Source organism: Octopus bimaculoides, chromosome 10 (assembly GCF_046866305.1).
Source record: "Octopus bimaculoides isolate indiv1 chromosome 10, ASM4686630v1, whole genome shotgun sequence".
In the NCBI taxonomy this organism is placed as follows: Eukaryota; Metazoa; Mollusca; class Cephalopoda; order Octopoda; family Octopodidae; genus Octopus; species Octopus bimaculoides.
In genome coordinates, this window is record NC_142937.1 from 51,671,388 (window position 1) to 51,687,932 (window position 16,545).

At 38.5% G+C, this 16,545-nt stretch overlaps 1 protein-coding gene and 1 pseudogene across 2 annotated transcripts in view; one reads left to right on the forward strand and one right to left on the reverse strand.

Moving 5' to 3' along the window:
- The window catches only part of LOC106878777 (general transcription factor 3C polypeptide 3), a 551,001-nt gene that overhangs the window by 299,593 nt on the left and 234,863 nt on the right, over positions 1-16,545 (forward strand). The window lies entirely within an intron of this gene.
- On the reverse strand, positions 237-1,363 carry LOC149133720 (uncharacterized; annotated as a pseudogene).

Sequence of the window (16,545 nt, forward strand, 5' to 3'; positions counted from 1 at the left end):
CAGCTCAGTACAATGTCCGGTAACACCACACAATTGCTGCGATGACTCTTGCAGGTCTAGATGCTGCAATACATCGGGCCTCACAAAAGTCTGTCCTGAGGCTGTATCGATCACCAGAGAACACGTCTGGCTGTTAACTCTCCCACCCACTCGTATGCTGTCAATCACGGACCCTGCATGCCATCTCGAGTGTGGGACATTTCTTTGAAATGTCTGGCTGGTGGTTGCCCCTTAACACCAGCTCCTCTTAGTTTTCCGACTCTCTTTCTTGATTTTTCACTACCCTTTCCTTAGTTCTTGTTGGGCAGTCATAGCTCATGTGTCCCTTTTTCCCACATGTCCAGCACTCGCCCTTAAAAGCAGACCCTGCCCTATCGTTCTGTTTTTTTCTCTTTCTTCAAGCTGTAGCAATCCTGCCGCTTGTGTCCAGGTCTCCCACAGTGCCAGCAACACACACCAGTCATCTCTTCATTCTGCTCACAAAGTCCATGACTATTCCCACATCCTTCAGCTTCATGGACTGTTCCTCTCTTTGCCTGGAATCCAGAGCTGCAACTCACTCGGAAATTTCCGGTGCTAGAGTTGACATACGACTCAAATTCCAGAGCCCTAGCCAGCGCTTCCTGGATCCTACCTGGCCGTGTCTGCTTCACCTGGACCTTGAGATTTGCACTGTCCAGAGCATCTATGAATTGTTCCTTCAAAAGAAGAGACAAGAGGTCGGGGGTCGCTGTAGGGTAAGCTTTGTGCACCGTGCTCTCCAAGTTCTGGGCAAGCTGCTGTAAGGGCTCCCCTCTAGCCCTGACATGGGTGCGGAAGTGTGCCCTGTACATTTCGCTCTGGCACATAGGGCCATACTTCCTCTGGAGAACTTCAACCAGCGCCGAGTAACGACCCCTGTTTGCTTTTGACAGCTGGCCCAGCACCTCCAGTGCAGGACCCTTCAAACTGGTGGCAAGCTGAATGGCTCTTTGCCCCTCATCCCAGTCGTTCTGGTCAGCCAGCATCTCAAACTGAATTCGGTAGGCCTCCCAAGACACTTTGCCATCGAATTCCTGTGGCTTCTTCCTAATGGGGACTACACAGCTACTTTGAACCCCAGGAGACCCGGGCCCAGATGTCGGAGCATTACGAGATGGCGCAGCAACAGTAACTACATCAGGTTTAGCAACCTTTGGCTCGGCAGCACAAAATTTCTCCATGTACTCCATTCTCTTGTCAAGCCTGTCCTTTTGTTGTTTGCACCATGCGACATCGCCACTCATTCCATTGAACTCTTCCTTAAACTACTGGTGATCTCCTTGCAACCGCTGTTGCTCATTCATGAGTTCAGTAAAACTCTGTTACTGTTCCTCCAGCATTCGCAAAATTGTGGCCAGGGATATCTCTTCCTTCCTTGCCTGGCCCTTCGTACGTGCCCCTTCCGAGGCCATAGCGGATAACTGACTCACTGCAGCAAATTAATCCCACTTCTGACACCAGTTGTTACGCCGCACGTGGACCTCCAAGAAAACTCACGTGCGACGACGACGCTCAGTGAATCAGGAGTCCACGAAGCCCGTAGAGTCAGCAACAATAACAACAAAAGAAATAACACACACAATATGTTGCATAGTCAAACTAAATTTTTTTTAAAAACGAAAACAACATTCAATAACAATAGTTCCTTCAAAAAAACACATTTCACATTTAACAACAAAATTCTTTTCAAACATTTAACATTACAAAGTTTCTTTTTTTTCCAATCATTTCACATCACAAAGTTCGTTTATCAAGAGTCACTTAACAATAAAGTTCTTTTGCTTCTTCCTTTTGCTTTTCTTTTCTTTTCCTTTCTTTTAACAACACAGTTAACAACTCAGCTCATTTTTTCTTTCTTTTCTTTTAACAACATTTAACGACACAGAGTTCTTTTTTCTTCTTTTCTTTTAAAAAACAAACATTTTACAATGCAAGTACACTTTCTTTAAAAATATAAACAAACATTTACCGCAACAAGTTCCTTTTTTTATCAAATCTCCTACTACTTCGACAAGAACTGACTAATGCAGTCTACTACTACATAAACTTGCCAGCCGCAACAGTTCCATCTGTCTGTCTCTCTTTCACTGACTGCTCTGTCCATCTGGCTTCTCCCTGACTGGCCTTTTCACCAACTGCTTCTCCTCGACTCCCCTCTCGTCCATCTAGCTATCCTGTATATATCAGGTAATCAGCCAGAGAAAGAGACATACCGTACGTAACAGTGCTATGTCCGTTCCCTCCAAAGCTGAGTTACTTTTTCATAGTTCCTATCTCCTTTAAACTCTTGGTGACCAGAAAGGGTCAGAGATCAAGTTCCTATGGCCATAAATAACCATGCTCGTTGACGGGACAAAGGAAATACCAGTGTCCTGAACAACTAGAATACCGTTTCGAACCCAGCTCGCGGAAAAGGGACAAAATTTTTTTAAATTTTTTTCAGGGTCATCAATATTATATATATATCTATATCTATAAAACAGAGGATGTTTGTGTGTGTGTGTACATGAATGTGGTTTATGCACGTCCACAAATTAGCACGCATGTCGCTCCAATTTTAGGAGAAGATTCGGAATGACCCTATATGCATTTTAGTGAACTTTCTCTCTCAGAGGTACCCGCGTTTAGCTGTAAAAATCGATAAACTTTTACCAATTTTGAAGTTTGTTGACACGGCGAAGTCAATTCTGTGTGTACGCGCATGAAGGCGAAAGAGAGACAGACAGAAATAGTGTGTTTGTGAGAAGGAGGGTGAAGGAGAGTACATTTTCTTTGCCAGCGTCTGACAACAAAAAAAGTAGGAGAGGGCGGCTATTTCTTAACAGTTGTGTGGTAAGAAAAAAATACCTTCTCTCTCTCTCTCTCCCTCCCTTACACACATATGCCGGTTATCTCTCTTTCTTTCTTTCTCTCTCTCTCTCTCTCTCTCTCTCTCCTTCTCTCACACACAGCAACATTACACACAAAACACATGTTGCCAAAAAGAAATAGACGCTATCTTTTTATAGTGAGTATGCGAGACAGAAAGTGTGCTGTGTATGTGAAGTTCTTTTGTTAATGTGAGAGAGCAGCATGTGTGTGTGTGTAATGTTGCTGTGTGTGTGAGACAGGGAGAGAGAGAAAGAAAGAAAGAAAGAGAGATAAATGTGTGTAAGGGAGGGAGAGAGATAGAGAGGGAGAGCGCGCTCTCTCTATCTCTTCCAAATTGATGTAAACAAACCCATGTGGTCTGATTTTCACGTTTCTAGGTATTGTACCATAAATCGCCATTTCCAAAATATATTTATTTCAAATCATTTATCCGTATATATATGTAAGGCAAGGTGTATGTGTTTTGTTGATATACGAGCAACACACACATACACACATACGAACATGTATGCATACAAAAAATATGTATGCAATTGGTGTACATACGTATGTGTGTGTTGCTCATATAAATATATAAATATATATATATATATATATATATATATATATATAATAAAGTAAAGTTGTGGAATACCGTACGAGTGGAAATATATATGAAAGAAGGTTTGAAAATGCACTTATTTTTAAAAAATATTTATTTACTTAACCGGTTTCACTTTTTTAGAAAAAGATTATCAAAAGTCTTTGAGAATAATAAAAAAATGTTAAAAAACAGTCTGAGTATTAAAATGCATATATACATTCTTTGATGATAAAATATATTTAAAGTATAAAGCTTTGTATGAACTTTGTAGTGTTACATACTGATTGTCACACATTCTCTGATATTAAGGTGAAATTGTTAAAAACAGTGTTAAAAACAGTGTATGAAAATACACATATGGAAAAATACATATACATATACATATTCTCATACATATTCTTTGACAATCGAATAAAATTGAGAAGGAACTGACCTGGCCTTTTTCTCTTGTGTATATTGAAGGAATGTTTTACTGTCTTAAGAGACAGTATGACTGGCTAGCTGGGGTGGGAGGGAAGAAGAGTTAAAGAAGATTTTTTAAAAATTTATTTATTTATTTATTTATTTTTATTTATATGTATATATATATATATATATAGATAGATAGATAGGATGATAAATTGAATATTAATTCAATTTAAAACCAAGTGGCCTAGCATATAACAAATCTGAGAATTCAGAAAAAATTGTATTACACGTGTATAAGGGATGACCACTAGGTGGACATCCAATATGCTAGAAAGAGGTCATCAATGACCCAACCACAATGAAAAATAATGTTCTCCAGAAAAATTTCGCAAAACGCTAGAACAGGACAAAATGAGAAATATACAGAATAAAGAATTATCTAAGGACTGCTGCAGTTTCGAACATTAACGTTTTACTTTTGTAACATCCGTGTTCTCATATATATATATATATATATATATATATATATATACTTAAGACTTCGTTCTGATCTGAACAGAACCGCTTCTGACACAGAGGATCGGGAGCCCCTTTGGTCATTCTATTTTCCTTGCTGGAAGGGTTCCTAACCCATGAGCAAAGAGGGGTTAGATGATGGCAGTGGTGTTTTCAAAGGGATGGCATGTGTAACCTGATCACCTCTCCTGATCAAACTCTCAACCCATGCGCTCCAGTTGCAACACTGATTCTGCCCAAATTTGACGTCATGTTACTTAGTTTGGTTTGAAATAAAGAACTTGATTAGCTTAATAATTCCAACTTAATCCTGAGCAAAGCCGCGCTATACTGCTAGTGTATACTATATCTATATCTATGTCTATATATATATATATATATATATATATATATATATATATATATATTAGGGATAAAAATCCAAATTTACAGGTAAAAACTCAATTTCATTCAATTTGTTAAAAATTAAAATTAAATTAAGTTTCACAGTATAAAATATAAATATATTTTAAACGAAAGATTCGTTAAAATTAGTTTTTGCATATAGTATTTCTGTTAGCTTATATTATAATAAATGTAAAGTTAATCTTGGAACGTTTATAATTTTGATATTTTTAATAATATTTTTGTATCTTAATATAATAAGTATTTTATATACATTCATTTGTTATTTATTGTTGGTTGATATATACATTCTTTTATTATTATTATTGTTGTATTTTGACCTGAAGATTAGCTATATTTTTGAATAGAATTGATTTTCGATAGTTTTAATTGATTTAAATATTCTTTCTATTTGAAAATTGGTTATGAAACACGTGTAGTCGTTTTATTATCATTATCTTATGATATATACTTTGTATTATATTATACTTATTTATTGTGCTTTTACTTATTAAATTTTTCTATATGTGACAGTGGATTTTCACCGATGAGTTCATGAACCTTGGTTCTTTTCCCTAAAACTATACATATATATATATATAAACATAATTAAGGGATCAGCAACAGTTGCTTCACCACATACTGAAGTTCAGAAATAGCAGCTAAAGTGCTAAAACTCCATATATATATATATATATATATATATATATATATATATATAATGCAAGAGAGTTAGGGGTTGAAGATTCAACCCACTAAGGGATAGTATCTATCCAATGTACTGCTGGGAGCGTACCCAATTATTGTTACACTAGTGTTATATCAAGTGTAATAAGTGGGAGCGGGTAAAGGGGGGGGGGGTGTTTTACCCTAAATTTATATATCAATTAGAAAATGGAGGATAATATGGTAACCCAACGACTTGCAGACAGTGTATCCCGTTGAATTCATTAACTATATATATATATATATATATATATACTTAAGACTTCGTTGTGATCTGAACAGAACCGCACAAAAAAAAACAAAGAAAAAACACACGAGCCATTCCAGTGGAACCAGCAACGATCTCGCTCGAAAATCCTACAACGGCCCCGCACAAGAGCCAGTCCAGTGGCACTGGCAATGGTCTCGCTCGAAAAATTTCTTGTGTCACCCGCACAAGAGCCAGTCCAGGGGCACTGGCAACGATCTCACTCGAAAGATTTCATGTGTCGCCCGCACATGAGCCAGTCTAGGGGCACCGGCAATGATCTCGCTCGAAAGATTTCATGTGTCACCCGCCCATGAGCCAGTCCAGGGGAACCAGCAACGATCTCGCTCGAAAATCCTACAACGGCCCCGCACAAGAGCCAGTCCAGTGGCACTGGCAATGGTCTTGCTCGAAAAATTTCCTGTGTCACCCGCACAAGAGCCAGTCCAGGGGCACTGGCAACGATCTCACTCGAAAGATTTCATGTGTCGCCCGCACATGAGCCAGTCCAGGGGAACCAGCAACGATCTCGCTCGAAAATCCTACAACGGCCCTGCACAAGAGCCAGTCCAGGGGCACTGGCAACGGTCTCACTCGAAAAATTTCTTGTGTCACCCGCACAAGAGTCAGTCCAGGGGCACTGGCAACGATCTCGATTCAAAAATTTTTCATGTGTCACCCGCACAAGAGCCAGTCCAGGGGGCGCTGGCAACAGCCACGCCCAAAATGGTGCGTTTCATTTCATGTGTCACCCGCACATGAGCCAGTCCAGGGGGGGGGGCACCGGCAACGATCCCACTCGAAGGTCCATATACATGCTGCGGGCACAGGTGCCATCATGATTTCGATTTCGCTTGCCCCAATAAGTCTTCGCAAGCTGAGTTTTGTGTCCAATGAAGGAGACGGTGTTGGCATGGGTGCCAGTCGTCGAATTTAACTCGATTTGGATTTCACTTGCCTCAACAGGTCTTCGCAAGTGGGGTTTAGTTTCCAATTTAACTTGATTTCGATTTCACTTGCCTCCACAGGTCTTCACAAGTGGAGTTTAGTGTCCAACTTAACTCGATTTCGATTTCACTTGCCTCCACAGGTCTTCGCAAGTGGAGTTTAGTGTCCAATGAAGGAAGGTACGCGTAAGTGGACTGGCTGAGGCCATAGATTTAGGTCTCACTTGGCTTGCCGGGTCTTCTCACGCACAGCATATTTCCAAAGGTCTCGGTCAGAAGTCATCGCCTCGGTGAGGCCCAATGTACGAAGGTCGTGCCTCACCACCTCATCCCAGGTCTTCCTGGGCCTCCCTCTTCCACAGGTTCCCTCAACTGCTAGGGTGTGGCACTTTTTCACACAGCTATCCTCATCCATTCTCGCTACATGACCATACCAGCGCAATCATCTCTCTTGCACACCATAACTGATGCTTCGTAAGTTCAACTTTTCTCTCAAGGTACTGATACTCTGTCTAGTATGCACACTGACATTACACATCCATTGGAGAATACTGGCTTCATTCCTTGTGAGCCTACGCATGTCCTCAGCAGTCACGGCCCATGTTTCACTGCCATGAAGCATGGCTGTTCGTACACATGCGTCATACAATCTGCCTTTTACTCTGAGAGAGAGACCCTTTGTCGCCAGCAGAGGTAAGAGCTCTCTGAACTTTGCCCAGGCTATTCTAATTCTAGCAGCTATGCTTTCAGTGCACCCACCTCCACTGCTAATTTGGTCCCCAAGATAGCGGAAGCTATCAACCACTTCTGGTTTTTCTCCCTGGAAAGTGGCAGAAGTTGTTTTCTGCACATTCACAGTATTTATAGCTCTAGAACATCTGCTGCATACAAAAACTAACTTCCTAGTTAACCTTCCTTTGATATTGCTGCACCTCTTATGTGTCCATAGCTTGCACTGGGTGCATCTTATAGAGTTACTACCCACTCCTTTTCTACAGATCGAGCTGGGCCATCTACCCGAAGGGGTTTGTGTTTTGTCTGTCTTCCTACTTATGAGGACTTTGGTTTTAGCTAGGTTGACTCTAAGGCCCTTCGATTCTAGTCCTTGCTTCCACACCTGAACCTTCTCCTCTAATTGTGGTAGCGACTCAGCAATTAGTGCAAGGTCATCAGCGTAGAGGAGCTTCCAGGGGCATCCTGACTTGAATTCCTCTGTTATAGCCTGGAGGACGGTGATAAATAGGAGGGGGCTGAGGACAGAACCTTGGTGGACCCCTACCTCCACCCAGAATTCTTCACTGTACTCTTTGCCAACCCTCACCTTACTGACAGCGTTTCTGTACATGGCTCGCACAGCTCTCACTAACCATTCTTCTATCCCTAGTTTCCTCATTGACCACCAGATGAGAGATCGGGGGAACCTGTCAAAGGCTTTCTCCATATCAACGAAAGTCAGGAACAGAGGTTTATCCTTGGCTAGGTATTTCTCCTGAAGCTGTCTTACCAGAAATATAGCATCAGTGGTGCTTTTCCCAGGCACGAACCCAAACTGCATCTCATCTAAACTGACTCGCTCCCTAACCAGTTGAGCTATGACCCTCTCCGTGACTTTCATTACCTGATCTAAAAGCTTGATACCTCTAATTATTTGTATCTAAAGCGTCACCTTTACCTTTGTAGCAGTTGACCATGGTGCTGCTACACCAGTCATTGGGTATGACTCCTTCGTGTATCACCTGGTTCGTAATACGGGTGACTAGGCTATAGCCGACACTGCCAGATATTTTGAGCATCTCTGCAGTGATTCCTGATGGGCCGGGGGCTCTCCCTGTCTTCATACTCTTAATTGCTTTATCTACCATGGTACTGTCAACTCGGATAGCTGGTCCCTCTGTTGGGTCGACATACGGCAGACACTCTTTCTTCCATTCATTCCCTTTATTAAGCAATCTATCGTAGTGGCATCTCCAGACCTCTTTCTTTGCAGCCTCATTTAGAGCAAGCGTACCATCATCCATGCGAACACATTTCTCTCCTACAACATCACTATTCTCTCTCCTACACTGTCTTGCAACACGAAATACCTCAAGTCTTTGGTCCTCACGGCTCAGAACATTGGCAAATCTTTTCTTATCTGCCTCCCCTCTGGCTAAATAAACCTGTCGCCTATCTTCCCTTCTGGCAGTTTGATAGAATACCCTGCTACCACCGTTCTTCCAGTCCTTCCAAGCCTGTTTCTTTTGTCTAATAGCCCTGTCTACCTCCTTGTCCCACCACCACGTTATTTTGGGCCGAGAAGGGACCTTGCACCAACCACAGATCTCGTCGGTGGCCCTCAGCAGATTGTCCCGTAGAAACGTCCAGTTGTCCTCTACATCGTGTGAAGCTATATCCCCTTCTATTTCGTCAAAGGCTTCAAGCAATAAGTCTCTAAATCTCTGTTCATTCGCAGGATCTTTGAGCTTCCATACCCTTCTCCTCCAAGCCTGTCTAATTCTGGGCAGCCACTTAGCTCTGATCCTGATGTCACTAACTACTAGTCTATGTTGTGGGGTACATTCTTCACCTGGGAATGTTTTGGCATTTCTAAGCAGCCATCTTTCCCTTTTCCTGGCGAGGATGTAATTAATTTGGCTTGTGTGCCTTCCAGAACGGTAGGTGACTAGGTGACTGGCAGGTTTCCTGAAGTTAGTATTGCAGACCATAAGGTCATTTGCATCACAGAACTCCAGCAGTCTGGTTCCCTCCTCATTGCGGGAACCAAAACCATAGCCTCCATGTACGCCATGGAAGCCCCCTGAATGTTGTCCAACAAGACCATTGAAGTCATCAACCACAAAGAGAAGGTCCCTGCCATTCGTCGATGAGGTAGTCTGCAGGAGGGTGTCATAAAATTGGTCTTTCTGTCCGTCGGGTAGCCCGGGCTGAGGGGCATAGGCCGAGATAATGGTTGCTAACCCATGGTGTAGGACTAATCTAATCTTAAGTATTTTATCGCATACTCTAACTACCTCAATTACCTTATCCACCCATTTCTCTGCAAGAAGTATACCCACGCCCCCGACCCCGTCTGTGTTTCCTGCCCAGAAAATCTTGTACCTGTGTTCTTTGCCTGTGAGGAGCCTAGCGGAACAACCTCTCCACCTTACTTCTTGGAGGCAGTAGATATCGACACGTCTCCTTTCAAGCATCTCAACAATCTCACCAGACCTACCTTTCAGTGTGCTGACATTAAGAGTGCCAACCCTGAGGGTGTGGGAGGTATGGACCCGTGAGAACTTGGGGCGGGGAACGGCAGCATCATGTACCTGAAAAGAAAGCTCGCATTTTGCAGAGAACATAACAATCAGTAGCATTCCTTTCAGCCAGCATCCACTATACTATCGTATTTATGCACCATATGATTTCTACCTTACATAGAGGGATAAACCCTAAGTGGGGGTGGGAAATCTTTAGAAGTGTTCATGGGGGACAGTCATGGTACTGGTGAGGAAGATAGGAAACCACCGGTACTGGTGTAGAAGAGAGGAACTTCCGGTACCGGTGTAGAAGATAGGAACTTCCGGTACCGGTGTAGAAGATAGGAACTTCCGGTTCTGGTGGAGGGGGTGGGAGGGCGGGTGCCCCAAACCCGCGTGGGGCAAGGAGTTAATTGAAGGGGGAGGAGAATAGATATATAGAGAGGGAGTGAAAACGACATAGACATAATGAAATAGATAATCGGGAGAGACAGACAGATTAAAATAGAGAAGGAGTGAAATTGAAAGAGAAAGATTAAAAGAGAGAGGGTTATTCAAAAGCATGAGTGTTTAGGGATTTTTATCGTTTGTACCCAGTAAAATATAGAATGGTAGAAATTCGGCCAGCTAATTCTAAGACAAGGTTATAGCGTTAGGTGACTGTGTGAGGAAATATAACTGAAAACATGAAAATACGAGGTGTTTAGGTATTTCTATCGTTTGTACACAGTAAAATATAGAATGGTAGAAATTCGGCCAGCTAATTCTAAGACAAGGTTATAAAGTTAAGAGACTGCGTGAGGAAATACAACTGAAAACATGAAAATAAGCAGTGTGTAAGGTATGCAAGATCAAAGGCAAAAATAAGTAGCAAGTAGAAGCCTGGCTAGAAGGCATAGAAAGACTTATCTGGTCATTCTTTTTATGGTCGTATTAATTCGGCAAAGATTTTAGGAGCGATATATATATAAATATAAAAACAAATAATAAATGAGTATATGCATATATACGTACAGGTGTGTGCATACCTATGTTTACCTGTATATATAGGTGCATATCTGGGTACAGGACATTGCAAACAAAACATAGACAAGAAATAATAATAACCAGAGTACAGAAAACACACAAGCCACATAGAGAACATTTTCCTTCATCAGCTACCCCCGTTTTAACACCGGCATTTCGAAGAGTTGGGCAGGACGCATCGTTAAAACGGCTCTTCCCATGGACCGCAAATTAAATTTGTATACACAAATTAAACCTGTGCAATGGAGGAATGTAGTGGCGGACAAAAAACAAGACAGGAAAACAAACGGAAAAGAAAACAAGACAGGAAAACAAATGGAAAAGGCCATGCAGCCAGACGTGAAAAATGATGTGTATATGAACGCTGTGAGGCACGAACTTGAAAGTGGGGACGAAGTAAGTTCGCGTGTTTGCTCGGCGATAGCCAAGGAAGAAAAGGATTATTGACCGGAAGTATGTGACCATGCAGGGGTAAGGGAGAGAGAGAGAGCGTGGTAGAGGGAGAAACAAAGAGAGGAAGTAGAAGAATAGGTGAGCAACGAGAGAAAGAGAGGAATATAGTAGTAACAGAAGGAAGTATGAGGGGGGAAGAGAGAGATATAGTAGTAACAGAAGGAAGAATGAGAGGGGTAAAGAAAGATACGTAGTAGTAACAGAGGAAGAACGAGCGGGGGAGAGAGTGATAGAGAAAGAGATAGAGTGGCGTCAGAAAATATAAAGTTGAGATTACTTACAACAGTGGTGACGCTGGCGTTCGGTCATGTAAAAACAAATAATAAATGAGTATATGCATATATATACGTACAGGTGTGTGCATACCTACGTCTACCTGTATATATAGGTGCATATCTGGGTACAGGAAATTGCAAACAAAACGTAGACAAGAAATAATAATAACTAGAGTACAGAAAACACACAAGCCACATAGAGAACATTTTACTTCATCACCTAGCCCCGTTTTAACACTGGCGTTTCGAAGAGTTGGGCAAGACGCATTGTTAAAACGGCTCTTCCCATGGACCGCAAATTAAATTTGTATACACAAATTAAACCTGTGCCATGGAGGAATGTAGTGGCGGACAAAAAACAAGACAGGAAAACAAACGGAAAAGGCCATGCGGCCAGACGTGAAAAATGATGTGTATATGAATGCTGTGAGGCACGAACTTGAAAGTGGGGACGAAGTAAGTTCGCGTGTTTGCTCGGCGATAGCCAAGGAAGAAAATTATTTTTGACCGGAAGCATGTGACCATGCAGGGCTAAGGGAGAGAGAGAGAGAGAGAGAGAGAGAGTGGTAGAGGGAGAAACAAAGAGAGGAAGTAGAAGAATAGGTGAGCAACGAGAGAAAGAGAGGAAAATATAAATATATATATATATATACATATATATATATATATATATATATATATATATATATATATATATATATATATATATATATATATATAATTTTCCAGAGAATGTTGCAACCGTTACCAATAAGCATAAGAACTTACCTTAGGGGATCATTAATTAGATTCCTTAAGGGTCGTTCTCACAGTTTATATTTATATTTCAAGGTTTTTAACTTTTAAATTCGTATATTTAAAAGAAATAGAAACTTCAAACTCGATATATCCAAGATCGATTTATTTACCACTCTATGTCAACATTTCTTTGCCCAAACTTATCCAGTGACTGGTCCATTGGATTTCCGACATTTGGCACTTCTTCAGGAATGGCTACCATCAAATCAAATTACAAAAAAACACATACATAACGATCATAATAAATTATTAAATTATTAAAATTTCTTTTACGTCCACCATTATTTTTCCGTTATTAGATATATATATATATATATATATATATATATATATATATAGGGGAGGTAACTCCTTAATTTTTTCTATTATTATTGCTCTCCTGTGAATGTCTACTAGATTAATTATTTAATTAATTTATTTATTTATTCATTTATCTATTAATTTAGTTATTAATTTTTCAATTTATTATCTATTATCCCCTATATGTCGACTATATTCATTGCCCCTAGAGGGTTCACATGTCTATTATTCCATTTTATATTATTATTGTTAGGTCTCTTTACTTTGCTAAGAGAGATCACAGTTCAGCCATCAAACATCCTCGGAATCATTACAAGCCCCTTTACTAAAAAAAATTTATTAATATTTTGATATTTTATCATTCTTTGCTATTACCATTTTTTTCTATGGTTTTCATATAAAAAAACTTGACCCTCATCTCTTCCTACTAAATGCTTAGTTATTTATTTTGTTCTCAGTTTTTACTTTTATTTCATATCTACCCTTAATTTGGTAGAGTCACTTATTTACATTGTATTTGGAGATCAAACAATTAATTGTGTTGTACTATACTATATTACCCGTTCCTTTCTTTACCCGTATATATATATATATACCCATATACATACATACACATACATACATATATATATACATATATATATATTTTGTTCGTTTTTTGTAATTGTGGAATTTTTTCGCCATGAACGGTTTGTGTTTTTAAACGGAATGTATTTTTTCTGATGTTATATCTGTTCCTGAATGATGTGTAAAGAAATTTTGATTTAAGCATCTTAATGAATTCTTTATACTGAAATATATATTGAAGAAGATAAATATGTTCTTTTGAATTTATACGTTTTTGCGTCGTAACTCCTTTATTATTATTCATATATATATATATATATATATATATACACACGTATATACACATATATATACACATACATACACATATACATATACATATATATACATATACATATATATACACATATATATACATACACACACACACATACCTATACATATACGCACTTACACACACACATATATATATATATATATATGCGTATCCTTATCTCCGTTCAGATACACATATATACACACACTTATATGCACTCATCCATATATGCATAACTACACATACACAAACATACATGAGATATCATGTTGTACTTCCTCACATCCTAAGATCATTTATACCAACGAAACGTACTTCTTATGATATGCGTACATTTCAGAGCATTATTCTTTAGTTTGTTGATCAATTTATCCTTAGAGAAGATTATGTAGTATAGTTCTGTCGTACAGAGCGAACAATACTTTCTTCCTCTCTCATATGGCATTGATCTTGCTATTATAGACCATTCTAATGAATACTGTTTATTATTTTCTTTAAGATCCCAGATGTATTTGCTAAGACTGGTGCTAGCTATTTTCTTCCTATCTCTAAAGCACGAGAAATGATTAGAAATTCTCCTGCATACCTGTCCTGAAGTGCACCCCAAGTATTTCATGGTACCTGTTTGAGTCTTTACTTTGCATTGATATACTATATTTTTGACTTTCGCATTAGGTCCTTCAAATTTTATTCTCCGAGGGTTTACCTCATTTACTGTGATTATGTTCTTACTCCTACAGGCCTGACTCCTATTATTAATAAAGGAACCTTCATTATTATTATTATTATTATTATTATTATTATTATTTTTATTATTATTATTATTACCATCATTGTTATCATTCTCATTGTTATTATTATTATTATTATTATTATTATTATTATTATTATTATTGTTCAAATTCTCATTCCTACCTGTTTCTTTAGACTTAAGTATTTTAAGGTTATGTGCTGCTATTATTTGTGCTATGTTCCTAGTATTTGAAAATCCAAATCTAATTATGTATGTGTTGATAATCTTACCATAGTGTGAGCTCCTTGGGAAGTGTCTACCTATCACCTCTCTAAACTTAGCTATCAGGTTACTCTTGATATTTCTCCCAAATGGGATTATGAGCCAGATTTTATTATCCTTATGGTTATTAATATCGTTTTTAAAGAATTTTTAGTTACCTATGTTGTGTTTATGGGGGTACCTTGGTTTATTTAGTTTATTTTCTTTGTGTTTATTCCTCTCATTATTATTATTATTATTATTATTATTATTATTATTATTATTATTATTATTATTATTACTGCTGTCAGTTATTTCAATTCCGTTGCTGTCATTTTCAATATAGGAGACCCTTTCTCTATATCCTGCCTTATTTAGTGCTGCATTATAGAAATTAGCTTCATTATTAAATACCCTATTGTTAGCAGATAATTTGGAGAGTCTTAAAGATATATTTTTAACTAGATTTTCTATGATAACCCTAGGATGGTTACTTGATTTATTTATATACTGTAGGTTCGTTAGGGGTTTATGGTATGGTCTGTATGTTTTATTCTTAATATCTAATGTTACGTCTAGGAAATTTGCCACTGAGATATCATCTTCGTAAACTATACCCATCCCCATTCTGCTGAAAAATCTAGCCAGCTTACCCTTAATACTCTGTAGTTCCTGGTTTGAGCAATTCCTAACATACAACAGGCAGTTGTCTCTATACCCCCCCCCCTAACCCTAGGGAATTGATCATTTAATTCATAAAGGATAAATGATCCCACCATATCAGCTATTTGGGCTGAGTCGGAACTCCCCATGGGGACATCAAAGGACCCAGGGGTATCTTTTCTTACCCATATCTTATCTTTAAAGCTAATGAATGATTTCCTTGCTGCCGTTATCACTTTAAATTCATCTCTAGTAAGGCCTGCCTTTTTATGGAAGAACCACTTTGCCTTATTTAGTACTATTGGGTTAATTGATCTATAAAAGTTAGCTATATCAAATTGGATAAATTTTGTTTCTTCTTTATGCTCAATTGATCTAAGCCAATTAATTACTTGGTCTATACTAGACCATAATTCTAACTTTAACTTAGTGGTTATTGTGGGTAGATAGTTATTTATAATGTTCTTGCTTAATATTCCTATGTCCGATCTTGTTGGGCATATGAGTCTTAGTGATTGCTGTGTCCAGAAATTTACTTTATGGTCCTTGAGTATAAATCTTGGTTCTCTTGGTACCAACGGTTCTGTCCTATCCGTCAAGTTATACTTTTCCATTATTTTTTTAGTTTCTATGTTAGCTTCCTTAAGTACTTTCCTGTTTGCTATTTATAATTCTTCTCAATTTCCTTCTGCAGTAGGTTGTTGTAGTTCTGTTTAGTCAATTTGTATATGTTCCCTGTTTTATCTGATTTTACTAGGACTTTATTGGTATTCTTTATTTCTCTGATGATTTCTTCTATGTATCTCATGTGTTTGTTCTTTTTCTGTCAAGTTTTTTTTATATGAAAACCATAGAAAAAAATGGTAATAGCAAAGAATGATAAAATATCAAAATATTAATAAATTTTTTTAGTAAAGGGGCTTGTAATGATTCCTAGGAGGTTTGATGGCTGAACTGTGATCTCTCTTAGCAAAGTAAAGAGACCTAACAATAATAATATAAAATGGAATAATAGACATGTGAACCCTCTTGGGGCAAAGAATATAGTCGACATATAGGGGATAATAGATAATAAATTGAAAAATTAATAACTAAATTAATAGATAAATAAATTAATAAATAAATGAATAAATAAATAAATAAAATAAATTAATCTAGTAGACATTCACAGGAGAGCAATAATAATAGAAAAATTAAGGAGTTACCTCCCC